Genomic DNA, 18,455 nt, shown 5'->3' on the forward strand with positions numbered 1-18,455 from the left:
TTTAGTAAATATTAATTCCAGATAAAAAAAACTACAAAGTGTGCATCACTTCAGTTCTAGACACATTCCCACTAATGCTGAGCTACTTTTAGGTACAACATGCTCCAATTTCAAGGCTTGGGACCTACAGTGACTGAGTGGATGATAAAGCTATGATAAAGCATTCTCACATTCTTATGCATCCTTGGGTAGGGAAGATGTTTTTCAGGTTTTCCCTTATTGGTAAGCTAGTGTTTCATCTTGTATCCAGTCTGTCAAGGGGAAGAGGCATAAATATCTTCCCAGAAAAGGAGGTGAGACATGGGGTTAAGTCATGCCAGAGACAGAAAGGGGAAGCAATGGAGATGGATACCAGAATCCTTGTTTTTCTAGCTTGAGACCTAAGCTTCAGAGGGTGCCGGCTATAGAAGCATCCAGAAAGATGTGAAAGCACTCAGGTAAGTGGCCTTTTTCCTCCAGCTCTAGAGGGCACCCTTGTCCATCATGGCACCAAATCCAGCAAGATTGGAAGCAATAGGAAAGTAGTGGAGGAAGAGGGTGACTCCAGACACTTGAGGCTGCGTTCCTGCCTCCTTGTGATTGACAAAGAGCAAGGCGTAGGTCAAAATGAAGCAATCTCCTTGAACAAAGAGAAACCAGAAGACCTAGCATGTGTCCCACCTGTCACAGAGTCAAATGATTCCTCCATGTACCCATATGCTTCCCATCTTGGAGAGGAACAAGAGGAGAAGGACACCCAAAGGCCCTAAAAAGACTGAATAATCAAAAGGAGCTTAATAGAACTGTAAAAGACTATGATACATAAGTTAACTAGTTCAAGGTTTGTTTGGGGGGGGGGTAGATTTTTTTTAGAGAGAATGAGCACAAGTGTGTGTGTGTATGAGAGAGAGAGAGAGAGAAGGAGGAGGAGGAGGAGAGGCAGAGGTAGAAAATCTCAAGCAGACTCCACACTGAATGTGGAGCCCAACATGGAACTTGATCTCACAACCCTGAGATCATGACTCTTGCCGAAATCAATAGCCAGATGCTTAATCAACTTAGCCACCCAGGCACTCCTAGCTCAAATTTTGTTAGAGATTATTTTTCCCTACTTAACTGTCAGGCTGTCTGAGAAAAAAACAGATCCTTTGTAAAAATGTAAACAACATTTTTAAGGAATATAAATAATAGAATAAGTAAACTGTGACCCACTACGCTTGTTTCCATCACTGAAGGCAATCTATGTATGCCTTCTTCTTGTCACCTAGAAAAGTCAAACTCTTACCAAGAATGCTATATTGGTTTGCTAAGATTGTGACAATAAATTACTATAAACTAGGTGGCTTAAAACTACTGAATTCTTTTTCCCCCTCACAGTTCTGGTTGATAAAAGTCTAAAAATCAAGGTATTGGTAAGATTGTGTCCTTCCGGAGTTAGTGAGGAAGAATCTGTTTCACATAATTGCTGACAATCCTTGATATTCCTTCATTTAGAGACATCCCTTTATTCTCCCTCCATGTCACATAGTATTCTTTGTGTGTCTCCTCTGTATCTTTGTGCCTTCACATGGATTTCTTTTTTTTTTTAAGATTTTATTTATTTATTAAAAAAAAGATTTTATTTATTTATTCATAGACACAGAGAGAAAGAGGCAGAGATACAGGCAGAGGGAGAAGCAGGCTCCACGCAGGGAGCCCAAAGTGGGACTCTACCCGGGTCCCCAGGATCACACCCCAGGCTGCAGGCGGCGCCAAACCGCTGCGCCACCGGAGCTGCCCGCACATGGCTTTCTTATAAAGGTACCAGGCACTGAATTTAGTGCCCACTTTAGTCTTTCATTTTAACATAATTAATCACATCTAGAAAGATTCTATTTATATATAAGGCTACATTATAAGATTCTAGGTAGACATGAATTTGGGGGGCACACTACTGAACCCAGCACAAATATAATAGGGAGTTTAATAAATAGCCAATATTGAAATTACAGGGTAGAGTCTAGGAAGATTGGAGACTCTCTAAGAAATCTGGAACTCCTCTGAACCCCTGTAAGATGCTGCACTTCTGCATCATGGCACATTACTTACCTTATTGTAGTCTCCACCTTCCATATGTCTGGGCCTCTAATACTTGAGGGTGGCAATTCAATGTCCTACACTAGGCCTAGGACAGAATATAACCACACACAACCCCTGTGATGAGATTGCCCAGGCTCTGAGGAGCATCTGAACAATCTTACAAGTCATTCAACTCTCTTTGGGTCTCATCAGTAAGAATCTCAGACTAATAATGTTTAACATTCCATAATAATAATGATAGGTAAGAACTCCTAATAGCTAAACAGTACTTACTATGTTCTAAGTGCTTTACACAGAGCAATTCAGTTATTTCTTACAACAATCCTCTGATGTAAGCTTTTTTACAAATAAGGAATCAGAGAAAGAAATGTTAAGGAAATTTCATAATGTTGCTGAGCTAGAAGGTGTCAAAACTGGAATTTGAACCTGGCAATCTCATTCTAGAATCTATATGCCTAGCCTATCTACTATTTCTGCTTCTGTATAATGGTACTTCCCTTCATTCTATACAGGAGCTAGTATGAATTTATTTACCTCCAAAGTCTAGATGCATCTGATTCTCCCTTATATCCTAGAAATATAAATTCTAGCTCATTACAATCAGATAAAGAAAAAAATAGCATCCCAGTACCTTACAACTTTTAACATCAATATCTAAAAGCATTGGTATATTTCAGTAGTCTTTTTTTTCAAAGTCTTAGTAATATCATTAGGAGTAATACTAATAATATATATAATTATCATAAATTATAATACGGTTAGTAGTAATCACACTACAATCGCCATTCAGCAATTGGTCTATGGTTTGGCATTCAGGAAAATGACATGAAAACAATTTTTTTGACACTATTTAGATATAGGCTATTTCCAGAGTTACATGATTTGCATAATGAAAAGCACAGAACCAGCCATCCTAAGCTTGGATCAGAGATGTAAAGATTAATTAGACATGGATTCTTATGTTAAAAAGTTGGAGTATAGTAGAAGAAATAAAGTATGACAAGTTATGCAGTGATTAGTGCCCTTATAAAGGTAAAGAGAAAATTACATTGGAGAAGGGAAAACAGCAAGTGGAGAAGAGGCTCATGATGAAGGCAGACTTTGGGAGAACAGAAATCATTTGCACTGGGCCATGAAGAGTTGGTACAACTTATATATACACAATAAGGAGTGAAAGCCATTCAAGGAGAGAGAACAGCAATAGCACAGAAACATAAAAAAAAAAAAAAAAAGCCAGTATCTGCAAGGATCATCTAATGCTATGCAATAGCTTATCTTGCAAATAGGAAATCTTGTATCTTGTAAAGAATGGAAAATAAGGAAAAAAAATTTGTTAGAGGTAAATTATAGCCTCTGATAATTATCTTAGCAATTGATAACAGTAATGTAAATTAAGTCAATGTCAGTGGGAATGGAGAACAAAATATAGATTCAAGAAGTATTCCCAGGTGGGCGGGGGGAGGGGGTGACTGGGTGATGGGCACTGAGGTGGGCACTTGATGGGATGAGCACTGGGTGTTATTCTATATGTTGGCAAATTGAACACCAATAAAAAATAAATTTATTTAAAAAAAGTATTCCCAAGATAGAATCAATAACATTTGGCAACAGGAAGGGAAAGGAGAGGGTGAAAGTCAAAGATGATGCCAAGTTCTGAGCCTTAATGACTGGAGGAATATTGGGAGACACTGACAAAAATTGGGAGAGAAAAGATGAAACAAGTTCTGGGTCATCTATGTGAGCTCCTTGCACCCATCTCAGCTAGCGTATCACCAAACAGGAGGAGGAAACATTTCAAGTCCAACAGTCACTCTGTGACTCACCAGATGTGAGAGTGAAGTTATTTTTGCTCACAGCAGTGAAACGAAACCTACACATCATTAACCAGATCCTTTAGAATGCCTGAGCGTTCACGTAGGAGGTCTACAATGACTAAGTCGTAACTCAGAGTCTCAAAATCTAACCTTAGAGAAAGATTTAAAGGTCTTCAGACCTTAGCTGGTTGAAATCAGAAAGCCTTCTTTTCTCTTTTTGAAGTACAGTTGTGACATATTCATTTCCATACTTTCTTAGTTTCACCTGCATTCAATATTTAGCATGACAAATTCTCAACTTGTAAGTCGATCAAGGAAGTACTCTAGAGTTCATCATTTGGATTTTACCTTCTATTAATATTCTGAATAGTCTTTCCCTATTGCTGTCAATCTTTAATCATTCTACCATGACTTAATGGCATCACACTTCAGAGAACCTTTCATTTTGACCCTGTTTCTGTGAATCATTTTCACTGTGGTTTGTGGGAATCATTTGAACACCCAGAACATTTGACATGTCACGTCTGTCCATCAGGATTGCTTTGGGTAACCTTTGCAATGCACATTTATCTAAGCTCCCAGACATTCTTTCAAATTTAAAACAATCTGGTCACAACTTGTATAATTTTACAAAATTGTGGGGAGAAAAATGACCGAATATCCAAGTGCAAGAATTCTGCATGGGATTTCATCTAGCAACACAGTAAGCAGATATTTCTGCTAAGCAATGAATTGGGGTCTACCTCCTAGACTTATTTTCATAGGTCATCATAATTCAAGCCTGACATCCATAAAACTGTAACTAAATACTGATGCCATTGGAACAGAGCACCATAAAGAGAAATGTCCTAGACTCTTCTTGTATCCGACTGGGAAACTTTTGGTCCAATTAAGGGAACACAAATGTAACTTCAAAGGGCCTCCAAAAAAGTGCAAATTCTCACTGATAAATTCTTATCTCCCCACGAGTAAACTGTAAAGTCCCCTAGACATTTAATAATTCTCTCATGTACATTTCAATGAAAGGTGAAGCTGATTTTTTTAATCCAACCTTGAGTGTGGAGACTTTCTTATTCTGAATTATGGATATAAGCACAGCATTTAAATGCGCACAACAAGTAGCTGAAAAATCTGTTTGGATCTCCTGATTGTGTCAATTACTGTGATGCTAACCATGCCCATTCCATCCTGGAGTTTAAGTAAACAGGACCACCACTCTCTGCTCTTAGCTGAGGATTTATAGGGGCCGTGTGTCTGGCACTCAAGGAGATGTTGGCTTGCTCTCACCCATGATTACATATACAACATTATCATATAATTTTCAAAGACTTCAAAGCTCACAACCTTCTGTGAACTTGCTATCTGGGCATGTTTATCATGGCAAGGAATAAAGGGAGGAGTGCTATGCAGAAACTTCAAATTAAAAGCACTTCAGAAATGCATTCTGTATGTCTATAAAATCTCAAAATGTCCAGGAGAAAAATGAAAAAGACCAACTGGTCTACCACCCATATAGGGATAAAGCCAGGGGGAGCAAATGTGGCTTAAATGTTGGTTTGGAAGGGCTGTTTGATTTTTCCATGATTAAGATATTTTGTCCTAATTGTTTCCTTTGCTAAATGAGTAGTGCTTAATTGGTAAGTAGAAATGAGTTTACTTCCTCCCCTCTCTCTTTTATGAAAGTGACCAGATGTCTCATTTGAGGGAATTATTCCTGTGACATGGTACTGAGAATACAGAACAGCCCTGTGTGTCTGAAGAAGCTACATCACGTAAGGATGAGAGTAGAGACTGTGGAGTCAAGCTTGTTTGTAGGTTAAGCCTGGCTCTGCCACCATGTAGTTGAATACCATTGGATAATCTCCCTGTGTGTCTCAGTGGCTGTATCTTACTCAGTGGAGTAAGAATAACAGAATCTACCTCATCAAGCTACGAGGATGAAATAAAATAATATGTGCCTAGCACATAGAAAGTATTCACTAAATATTATTTTATTATAATTGAAACACTAGGAGAAATAAAAGTACTTCCTTGAGGAACCAATAAAAATTCTCTTGCTGGGGTTCTGAATTCTGTATCCCTACAGCTTTTGTTCATACTTTGCCAGGGCACTCATAATACTGATGTCCTCCTCTACATCAGGCATGTGCAGGAGCTACTTATACTTATTACAGCCACAGAATCAAGCAATATGCTAGCACAGATACAATGTCAATCTTCCCTGAATACTTTTCCATTCATTCTCTCATTAGGTTTCATTCATCAAATAAGGACCTACCACATGTCACCCAATGGGCTACACAAATGCAATGCCCCCAAAGCCCTGGTTCTTACCAATAAATGAATAAACTATTCTTAAAAAGCAACATTTTGAGAGATGCCTAGGTTCCCTATGTTAGCCAGAACTTTCTGGGAGGACTCATCCCAAGGGATCACAAGTTGTACATCTATCTTTCTGTGCAGCACTGGCTGAGGAGAGCCACTGTGTCCTTTAAATGCTGGACATCATAGTGCGTCATCATGACTCACGAGTAATCAATCACCGAATGACATTTAGACATCTTGATTAACTACCAGTCACATTTTCCTGCAGTTACTGGAAGCTTCTCCAACTGAAGTACCCTTGGAATAAGATCTGAATCACTGTGTCTGGAGGCAAAAATGTATACTGTCAGGAAATACATAACAATTGGGGGACAAGAAGAGTCTCATTTGTGTCATTTCTCACTGTGAGGCATCTGCTGTCTCTCCCTCATTAACAATACTCACCAGGCTTTTCTTATGAAGTGATACTCAGACCTTTATTGCCATATACAGAGTTAAAGATGGGAGGAGCACCATCTTAGACACAAATGATAGTCAAAGAGGAAAGTGGACAGAATCCAACATTTATTAATCTCAGAACTCAGGGCTTCTGCCACTTTAATGATCTTTCCACTGTACCACACCTGGTGACAAGATTTCAAGATTTTCTGTTCAGCTTCTTTTTTTTTTTTACCAAAGTCCCACTGATCAACTCAGTTAACAATATTTTGGTAAAAGCTGTGAGTACAACCTACCAACCACAATGATCATCTCCGTATCACTCTAGCCGCTGAGAGAACCTATCACATTGTCATCCTTCCACAAGCTGCACTGGGACAGTCTCTCTCATATATTGGTGGAGAGAGGGTAGACAGACACAACCTAGACAGACACAACCATTCTGGAGCTCAGTCTGGCAGTTTATCAAACACTTCATACATGTACATACCTTAAAACTCAATCCTTCCATTGCTGGGAATGTACACTAAGAAATTATCAAAGATACAACAAACATATGTGTACATGGTTAGCAAAAGAGAGCATCAATGGTCCAAACACAGAAATGTATAAAATTGAATGAAATATATTCAGTCATAAGATACACCTGAACACCCTAAAATGGTGTCAGATACTGGAATTGAAGGCACAATGCCAAGAATGATCAGATAGAAGTGTATCTTGTAAAGTCAACCAAATTTTACTGACTGCATATCCCTTCAGACTAGAAATTGGAAATGATTTTAATAAAAACATCACTTTCTAGTCATTTTTTATTTATCCTTTTCTCCTTCTGCTGTTCTTTTATACCCACCCATACTGCCACCACCTCCTTCTATCAAGAAGTCTGTCTGCACTGTAAATCCTTTTTTTTTAAAGCCAGAATACAGGGGCACCTGGGTGACTCAGTCAGTTAAGTGTCTGCCTTCAGTTCAGGTCATGATCCCAGGGTCCTGGAATTGAGCCCCAAGACCAGATCTCAGCGGGGAGTCTGCTTCTCCCTCTCCCCCTCCTTGCCCACCCCTGCTCATGCTCTCACTCTCTCTCTCTCACACACGTGCATACTCTCTTTCAAATAAAATATTAAAAAAAAAAAGCCAAAGTACAGATGAACAGGACTCAATTGATGGCATGGGGGAAATAGTGTGAATAAATAAGGTAGTTAAATGTGCCCATTCTATAGATGACTGGGAGTGACTAGATATATTATTCTAAATCTAGTAGTTCAAGTACTAGGTAGTTCTCACTGTTAAGCATCATCTTTCAAAACCTCAAATTTATACTTGAGAAAATCCACTGATTATCATAGACTATACATATTAGAGGAAGTAACTGCATAAATTGACAATGTTCTAAACAAAGTTTTTGTTAGAAATCACATTTTTTCTTGAGTCTAGGAGTTTATCTGCACATCAAGTCTTCTGTTTGATAGACAAATTAAACATGGACAAGCACGTAGTGTCATAAAGAGAAGATAATACAACATTAAGAAGAGATTATCCCACAGGGGTTCTAAGAGAGAGTACCTAGAAACAGAAAAGTAAGTTCCCACCAGCCTCCTCTGCCCACAGGCTCCTCAACATGGGCCCCACCTACAAGGCCCAAGGACCAATCCAGCCCTTTTCTGATCCTGCATTCCTTGTCTTTTTTTTTTTTTTTTTTTAATTCATTCATGATAGACAGAGAGAGAGAGAGGCAGAGACACAGACAGAGGGAGAAGCAGGCTCCATGCCGGGAGCCCGATGCGGGACTCGATTCCGGGACTCCAGGGTAGCGCTCTAGGCCAAAGGCAGGCGCTAAACTGCTGAGCCACCCAGGGATCCCCTGCATTCCTTGTCTTATTGAAACGAACTCATCTCATGTGTACCCATGAGACTGTGATTTATAATAAAAAAAATATTTTTTGGTCTTCATCCCCATACCCAGCATAGAACTTCTAAAACCCTTGTAATTTCCAAAGTGGAGAGAAAAATTGTTATATTAATGAGGAAACATTTGGAAAGCATGTAAGGATAGGGCTGGTTGCCATTGTAGTCATCCACAAGATTAGAGGGCTGGAGATTTCAGTCTCATTCCCTGACCTCCAGGTACCCGAGAAGCCATGTAACTTTCTCTCTCCCACATTCAGCTTTTTGTGCAAGCCTCGACTGGAATATACCCACTAAAGACCAGGAGTGAGGGTGAGGCTCCACCTTGTTCTCACAAGGGAATTTCCCCTCATCCAGGGACTGAAATCCAGTCCCTGAATGCCCTCAGGTTCCTGAATCATGCTGATATCCACCCAGCTAGTTCCATGCTCCCCACTCCTGCCAGCTGGGTCTGCCCCCAGGTGAGGGCTCCATCTATCCACAAGCTATATCTATCTGCCAGGTCCTGGCTTCTCCTTGTCTGGCCCCTTTTCATACCAACAGAGCTCCAGTCCTAAGTCTGGGGACCTAAAGAGACCTAATGACCTAATAGACCATCAAAGTACCTCCAAATTCAAGACCTGAGACAGTGTGGAGAAAAATATTGTGATGAGTTATTAATGTAAACAAAGTTATGTTGAGTCACTCACTATGGACAAACTGTCCCAAACTCCAATAAAAGGCCAAAAATAGCATTTAAAACACAGCCTACTTGAGAATGTGATTTATTCACAAATATGTACTGAAATATTTTTTAAACTCACAAAGCAAAATTATATGCATGTTAAAACAATGCAAACGGAAAACATGGGAAAAAAATAACAATTTCCACTTTGTCTAAGGAGGGACTCAGGAGGGAGGAAAGGCTGCTAGTGGCTCCAAGTGCAGTGATAGTGAGCAGCTAGCCTTAATCTGTGTCCACTGTGGGCTAGTCATTGTACCAGTTACATTACATAAATTATCTCAGATCTTCACCACAGACTTGCAAAAGAGGGGATATCCTCTTTTTAAAAATGAGAAAATAGGGATCCCTGGGTGGTGCAGCGGTTTAGCGCCTGCCTTTGGCCCAGGGCGTGATCCTGGAGACCCGGGATCGAATCCCACATCAGGCTCCCGGTGCATGGAGCCTGCTTCTCCCTCTGCCTGTGTCTCTGCCTCTCTCTCTCTCTCTCTCTCTGTGACTATCGTAAATAAATAAAAAAAATAATAATAAAAAATTAAAAATGAGAAAATAGAGGTTAGTAGCTCTCCCCATGTAACACAGCTTGTCAAGAGTAGAAGAAAGATCTAAACCAGTGTCTGAGACCAAAAGCTATGCCTCATCTCAACTCCACACTGCTTTCAGAAGAGGAGTTTGCTACTGGGGGACATCACTCAGCAAGAAGCATGAAGGAACTTCTGCATCAGGTGAGTGTCTTGGCAGAAAGTGTCAAATCTGTCTGGCAGGAGTGGCAAAGTTGCTTGAGATGGTTGCAAGCCCTGAGTTTGGTGAATAAAAGGACCACCATTTGAGGGCATCAATGATCAAAAAGTTAAAATTTAGACTTAATAGCACAAGCTTTAAGGAGCTTATGCAGCTTTTTGAATTGAACAGTGACCAGGTAAAGAGAATTCTTCATTGGAAACTGTGTTTAGAGCAGGGAGTTGAATAAGGAGAGTAGAAGCACCTCGCCCTGTAAGTCCTTATGGGAGGGATGAATGGAAACTGAAAGAATAGGAAGGAAAAGGAGGGCTGAAGAAAGATGGGAGGATTTTGAGGGCAGGCAAAATGCAGCTGTGGGGAAAGAAGAGCTCAAAGAGAATAAGATTCTGATTACCTGTGCAGGGGATTTGTGTGACCTAACTTAGAGTTATTTGGCAGAAGAGGAGAGGAAAAAAAGAGACTATAAAGACTAAGAGAAAGTTGAGGCCACAGTCAGCTGTTACAGATCATGTGTTCTAAAGCCTACAAGGAAAATGAGATGAGCTGGTAGCTGGTTGGAAAAATCAGTTTTGGGGTTTTTCCTGTGTAATTGGGACTTGAATACAACAAAGAAAGAGAACAAGTAAGACGAATACACAGAGTCCTAAACTGATCTCTAGGAGAGGCCCCAGGGTAACCATGACAACACTGGAGCAAGGTAAACACAGAAGCTTCCTAGCATCTAAGCCTACTGTGTGATGAGCTAGACTGGGTCACTGCAGGTCCTGACTCCTGACTCTTCTAACCATTGGCCTTGGGACATTGGTTAAGTCACTTACAATTCATTTCCTCATGTGTAATGGGGGAGCAATAAACATTTTCCTGTCTACCCAGCACTGGTACCAATCCACACTAGGGGCTCATTTACTATTCCTTGGTTGATTATCTCATGGAGTAGTTATGAGGATATAGATAAGAAAGCGTTTGGGAAGATTTAAAAGTGCTATAAATGTCATTATTCAGTAAATGTTATTTGCCACAGTAGCTCAATATTCATCATGTGTTTAAGTCGTAACATGATTTCATTTATTCTAATTACTAAATTTCAAATATATATGGAGCAAAATAACAACTATTCTTGGGGGAAATTATTTACACATAAGTTTTAACATGTTTAGAACAGTTTTTCCTAAATATCCACCTAAATAAATTGCCAGAGAATCAACAGGAGAACTCTTCAAAATAGAAAGACACCTGGGGACTGGGTGATGAGCACTGGATGTTATGCTATATGTTGGCAAATCGAACTCCAATAAAAAATATACAAAAAAGAAAAAAAAAAAGAAAGAGACCTGGGGCCCCCTCTTGGAGATTCTGATTCTGTAGTTCCAGGGTCAGACTGGAGGATCTGCACTAGGAGTTCCTGAGCTGGTTCTAACATGCAGGCAGCTTTGGGAAGTACTAACTGAGAATATTTTACAAAAGTACTGATCTCTCTCAATTATTAGACTGTCCTCCTAAAAGCAAAAAGCCACCAGTACTTTCTAGAACTCTACCATGAAAGAACCTGTGGATGAGATATCCCCACCCTACTATCTGTGAGCCCTGAAATATTCTTGGCCCACACCTGGTCCCTGGGCCCACTCCATTCTGTTCCTCTTCCCCCCCCCCTTTGTTTTTAAGCTGCCTCCATCTACCCCAATCCTTGTGGTTCTGCCCCCCTTCCCAAGACCTTTTCTTCTTGTTTTGCTGTCCCTGTACATAAGCACACTAGCCCTTTCCCTATTAACCAATGATTACTACAAAGGAGAAGGAAAACAAAAGGCAACAAACTTGGGAGAAAGATAAAGTTTCCAGACTCTCCAAAACCTTACGGCCATGATGCTGGGCCATGATTCTTGATCCCCATCAGAGAGCCTGAGGTTGGTGGCAACTTTGAGGGAAAAGAGCTGACAGGAAGTTTCCAAATCAAGAGCATGGTGTTGGAGGACCCTGGGCTCACCTTCTTCCCCCCCCCCCCCGCCACTCACCCCCCACCCGTCACACTGGATATGCAGCTACATAGGGAACAAATTTCTCAAAAAAAACCAAAAACCTACGAACTGTCTGAGTGACCCTTCACGTCAGGTGGATGAGAGAAGGCCCACAGCAAAGCAGGCAGGAGAGGCTAAACACAATCCCACCATGAAGTCCATTCCTGCGGCGTGAGACACAATCAGGAGGGAACTCAAGACCTGGAGCTTCTCCCTGAGGAGTGAAAGGTTTGAACTCTACATTACTCTACCCCAGCTTTTAAGACCTGCACCTGAGAGGCAAGCCCCTGAAACACTGACTTTGAAAAGGAGCAGGGCTTGACCCACGAAGCACCCAAGGCTCTAACCACCTGAGAAAGGCTCTTAAATAGCCACACCCTCGGGCTCACCTGCCTTGGACTCACCTGCTGCTACCTCAGAGCAAAGGCTATGAAGGAGGCTAATTGCTTTCAGACACCTGAGCAGCAGGCATCTCATTTAGCAGCATCTAGAGGCCTGCTGGTTGGCCCATGCTTCATCTCTGCCTTGCTCTAGCTAATGGCCACCATCTTCTTTTTTTAATGCTATTTTTTTTTGTCATTGTTCTTTTTTTCCCTCTTTCTTTTCCTGCAGGGGCCATCTAGATGCTCTTGCTCTGCTACTCCAGAGTGCCAGTATTTCCTGGGGGGGGGGGGGGGGGAGGGAGCTTTTGCACACCTCTTGTTGCCTTCAGAGCAGCAAGAAAAAAACAACTTATCACATACAGGGGAACTCCCAAAGGACTATTGGAAGATTTTTCAGCAGAAACTTCACAGGCTTGAGGGAAAGGATACAATATATTCAAAGTGTTGAGAGAAAAATACTTCCTACCATGAATACTCTATCCAGCAAGTTATTCAGAATGGAAGGAAAGAGGAAGATTTGGCCAAACAAAACCTAAAGGAGTTCATCACGACTAAACTGGCCTTACAAGAAATGTGAAAGGGACTTCTTTAAGTTGAAAAGAAAAGGTGCTAATTGGTTAAAGTAAACACATGAAAGTATAAATCTTACTGGTAAAGATAAATATACAGTAAAGGTAGTGGATTAATCACTTATACAGCTAGTAAGAAAGCCTATAATATGATGTTGCTGGTAGAAAGACAAAGGAAGGAAAGAAACATGAAAGATTCTTAAATAATTCTAGTGAACATAATAGATTTTTGCATTCAGAATTTTTTTAAAAGATTCTGTTTATTTATTCATGAGAGACACAGAGAAGCAGAGACATAGGCAGAGGGAGAAGCAGGCTCCCCATGGGAGCCCGATGTGGGACTCGATCCCAGGCCCCCTGGGGATCACAACCTGAGCCCAAGGCAGATGCTCAACCACTGAGCCACTCAGGTACCCCTTGCATTCAGAATGAAGTCACATTTTCCTTCATTTCAACACAGAAGAATGGTGTGATTAGCAACTATCCATACTTTCTTACATATTTCCTCCTATTCACCCTGTCTACCTTTCCCCAAACACCAACTCATGTATATTTTTCCCTCATCAATTTTTCAAAGCTCACCTACTCCTGGAAGCCCTGACTACTCCCAGTGGATGCAATCAGTCCTCTACACCTATGAAAACAGTTTATTTCATGTCATCTTAGACTAATGGATATTGTGCTTAGCCTTGTAAGGTCACTTCTGGATATTGTATTATCACTTCTTCAAATTAGGATCCCTCATGTCCCAGCCCAGCCAAGTGCTATCACAAATCCATGCATGTAAGTCAACAGCCAGCTAGAAAGTGGGAATCAGCAAAAGAACAGGATGAAGCATAGGTGCAGCACCTGGCTTGCAGATTCCAGGCTTCTTCACACGCCTCCAAGTATGTGGCTTTGGGCAGTGAGACTAATTATAGACCTGCCTCGCTGCTGAGAGGAGCTTGCAAATGGAAAAGACTTAGTATCTCTGTCCTAACAGGGCCATGAAATGCCATGAAAGTACTTAAACAGTACTTTTTGCAAGATCCACTGAATTGATCAGGGGCACGGTGTTACCTCTATAATTTCTAAAAAAAAAAAAAAAAAAAAAAAAACTGCCAGTTCCTAATATGAGAATAAATCTTACTATTTAGTTTATGTTTCAACTTAGTCTGTTTTTTTACTTGTTTTTAAAATCAGAATCAAACAAAATTAAACTAATATAGAAGTTAGGATACTTTTATAAAGAGACCTTAACTACCTATAGATTTAAAACAAATTTGCTGAATCCTAAAATTATTTTTTTTAAGATGTTATTTATTCATTCATGAGAGACACTGAGAGAGAGGCAGAGATATAGGCAGAGGGAAAAGTGGGCTCCCCTACCGGGAGGCTGTTGGAACTTGATCCTAGGACCCCAGGATCACAACCAGAGCCAAAAGCAGATGCTCGACCACTGAGCTACCCAGTGCCCCCTAAAATTATTTGTAATATTTGTTATTCATAGCATCTTATCTGGTTTGAGACCATCTATAGATTGATTCAGAGATTATGTACTTGGGCATGCTCCTTCCAAGTAGGTCCATCCTTTCCCAGAACACTTAGGAACTTTATTCCTGGGATGTTACTGCCACCTAGTGGAAATTTCACTAAATGTGAAATAAATGTTTTTTCAAGACTAATTTTTCTCTACATCTTCTCACTCACTATTCTCCCCACCCATTCTTTTCCATTTTTCTTTCTTTCTATTATAGGTGTCCCCAGGCACCTCACTGGTATTCCAAAATATAAAATATTTGGAAAAATAAAAAATAAAAAAATAAAATAAAATATTTGGTCAGTCATTGGGAACTTCCTTAAAATTTGGGGCTTTGTGCCAACAGGACAATATTTCTATTTGGCCCAAACTGATTTGTCAGGACCACAATAAGGGAAAATAGAAAATTAAAATATTTTTTGCATAAATGAAAAGAATCAAGATAAAAAATGAAAAAGTATTTATGGTATACTGCCTTATGTAAGAAAGAAGGTGAAATAAGAAAATATGTTATATATCAAGTGAATCTCAATACAACTGGGGGGTAAAATATGTGCTTATTTATGCAAAATGAAATGCAGGGAAGATAAACCAGAAATTACTGGGATTGGTTACCTAAAAGGAGAAGATGAGAAGGAGTGGGAAAGATAGTAAAAACAATGTAATTACTCTGATCATACTTTTTATAGAATTTTGACTTTTGAACCATGTATTTTTATTTTCAAAATTTAAAATTAAACCCACAGGTTGGATTGACTCTAAACTAAACAAAAACAGAAACAAATCAGCATAAGTATGATCACATCAATAACACAACCACTTAAAAGAAGAAAAATAACGATTCCAAGTAATTTCTTAATCCGAGGACTGTAATTTTCCATCATCAGGGAGTGTTCTAAGGATAAATAAGAACTCCAAGAAAACCTTGAAATCAACTTGGTAAGTTTGTTGTTGGCAGTAGTATTGATCTAGTAATTCTGAAATCAGTTTTATGTGTATTTTAGAATTTCAAATAGATACCTCGATGTTAGGAACCAGTTTTCCCTACGGTGGGAGATTTTTGTTTAAGATATGGAACAGGGGAAGAAAAGGCAAACCCTATGGCATTGGATTAAAAATTCTTGGTCCAGATCACCACTTCCACATGCATTTGTTGGTATTTTTTCTTTTTCTTTTCTTCTCTTTTCAAGGTTGGGTATAGACTCATGAATTTTTTAAAAGTTCAACATGTTATAGTTCCTTTCGGTTGTTCAGTTTTGCTGGTTCCTGTGTTCTTTTGAAGTTCCCTGTCAGCTTTTGAGCATACTGTTATGTTCTGAAAAAAGAATATGTTCCAAGTAACCTGGTATTTTCCCTGACCTAGCCCTGGAATATGCCATTTTTTTCTATGTGACTCTGCTTCCTTCTGTTGGACGTTGGTGTTTAGATGTTGAAATCAGGGTACAAGGTGTACTTCTTCTACGGAAGAGTCATTGTTTCTAGGATCTTTCACTGGACAAAGCTAGGGAATTTATACTTTTTAAAACCATGAATTTGTAATGATACCTCTAATTCCAGCAAGGCTATCATTCAGAATAGAAGAGATGAAGAGTTTCCCAGACAAACAAAAACTAAAGGAGTTTGTGACCACTAAAGCAGTCCTGCAAGAAATATTAAAGAAGACTCTGTGAGTGCAAAGGAGAGACCAAAAGTGACAGACAAGAAAGGATCAAAGAAAATCTCCAGAAATGATGACAAAACAATAAAATGGCACTAAACACTTATGTATCAGTAATTACTTTGTATATGGACTTAATGCTCCAATCAAAAGACATAGGATGTCAGAATGGATTTAAAAAAAAAAAGATTCATCTATATGCTACCAAAAAGAGACTCATTTTAAACCTAAGGACACCTACAAACTAAAAGTAAGAGGGTAAAGAGACATTTATCGTGTAAATGGATGTCAAAAGAAAGTCAGAATAGTAATAACTTCTATCAGACAAACTGGACTTCTTTGTTTTTGTATTGCTTTTATCCTTCTTTGACATCAGGCTAGTACAGGCTTCATGGAATGATTTTGAATTCCATTATTTGTAAGATTTTGATAAAGATTGTCATTAATTGCTTAAATGTTTGGTAAAATTCATCAATGAAACCGTGCAGTTTCTGTGCTGGGAGATTTTTGATTCCCAAAACACTTTCATTCTTGTTATTGGTCTGAGATTTCCTACTTCTTGGATTCAATATTCATGATTTAATCATGGTAACTTGTGCATTTTTAGGAATTATCTTGGGTTTTTTTCTAAGTTATCAGATTTGCTAGTATATAATTGTTTATAGTAACCTGTTTTCACAGAGTCTTTCTGTGATTATTTGTTGTATTTTTTTCTCTTCCATTTCTCATTTTGGTTTTTGAGTCCTCTTTTTTCATCTTAGTTAATGTAGTTAAAGCATTGCAATTTTATTTATTTATTTTTTTGGATAACCTGATCATTACTCTCAATGTTATACTATTGTTTATTCTGGTCTCTCTTTTATTTCTGATTTTCTTTGTTATTTTCTTTCTCTACTAGATTTCAGCTAAGTTTCTTTTTTTTCTTTTCTTTTCTTTTTTTTTTTTTTGTTAAGTTTCTTCTTTTTCTAGTTCCTTGTGGTGTAATGTTGTCTATTTGAACTTTTTTCTTAATACAAGCATTTATAGCATAAATCTCACTCCAAAATCTGTTTTTGCTGGATCTCATAGGTTTTAGAATGTTGTGTTTTCTTTTTCTTTTGTTTTGAGACATGTTTTGATTTGTTGTTTGATTTCTTATTTGCCCCATTTCTTGTGCAGTAGTGTGTTGTTTAGTTTTTATGCATTAAATGCTTAGTATTTACAATACAGATTTTCCAGCTCTGTGTTATTAATTTTTAGTTTTGTACCATTGTAGTTAGAAAAGATATTTGGTATGATTTAATTCTTCATAAATTTGTAATATTTGTTATATCTCTTTTTATGTGATTTTTATTATTTAACCTGTGTGAACTTAAAGAAAATGTGTGTTTCATTTTTATTGAATGGAATGTTATAGATAGATAGATAGATAGATAGATATCTTTAGAACCATGTATTCTGAAGTATGCTTCCAGTAAGAATGTTCTTGTTGAAAAAAATAATAATAAATTTAACTGAGGGTATGTGTTTAAAAATAAAGCATACCGGAAAGGAACTGGGGAAGGGTAGGTGAAATAGGTGATGGGAATTAAAGAGTACACTTATCATGATGAGCACTGAGTAATATACAGAATTGTTGAATACAATATACTATATTGTATGCCTGAAACTAACGCTGTATGTTAACTACACTGGAATTAAAGTAAAAAGGTTAAAAAAAGAAAATACTAGACACCAAAAATTAAATACAAAATTAAAGTCCATGAATCTATACCCATCCTTAAAAAGAGAGAAAAAGAAAAAGAAAGGATGCCAACCAATGCTTGTGGAAAGAATGATAGAAATAAAAAATCATCATTTTAAAACCATCATAGCAATAATAGGTTCAGGCAAGCATCATCAGAGTGTGCTAAAATCATTCAGTAAAAAAATTGGGGCATAAAAGAATATTTATACAATCTGAAAGTATTGTTCCACAAAATATGTATTAATTACAAATAAAAATGTAGCATTACAATGAATCTGGCAGTTAGCATTGACTAAATGATCGAACTTAATATTTGCAATAATGGGACCATCTGACAGCAGGTGCCTTTTGATATGACACACTGAGAAGGATACAAATCATTTCTATGGTATTCCTGCCAATACTGCATGACCTGAGTCTAATCTTGAGGAAACATCAAGCAAACCCAAACTGAAGAATATCTATATTTACCTGACTTGGACTCCAAAAATGTCAGTGTCATAAAAGACTAAAAAAGGCTGGAGAGCTGCTCTTGAATAAAGGAGACAAAAGAGACAGATAATTAACTATAATGTGTCTAATCCT

At 38.6% G+C, this 18,455-nt stretch overlaps 1 long non-coding RNA gene across 2 annotated transcripts; it reads left to right on the plus strand.

Moving 5' to 3' along the window:
• The first annotated feature begins 218 nt into the window (after positions 1-218).
• On the plus strand, positions 219-16,301 carry LOC140622634 (uncharacterized). Of its 2 annotated transcripts, XR_012022330.1 has the most exons (4): positions 219-437; positions 9,927-9,988; positions 15,234-15,426; positions 16,045-16,301. It is a non-coding gene; the product is annotated as an uncharacterized lncRNA (long non-coding RNA). The 2 variants fall into 2 exon arrangements; XR_012022329.1 differs by lacking the exon at positions 219-437 and having other exon boundaries at positions 9,803-9,988.
• Positions 16,302-18,455: the final 2,154 nt, after the last annotated feature.

The sequence above is a fragment of the Canis lupus genome, chromosome 32 (assembly GCF_048164855.1).
Source record: "Canis lupus baileyi chromosome 32, mCanLup2.hap1, whole genome shotgun sequence".
Classification (NCBI taxonomy): domain Eukaryota; kingdom Metazoa; phylum Chordata; class Mammalia; order Carnivora; family Canidae; genus Canis; species Canis lupus.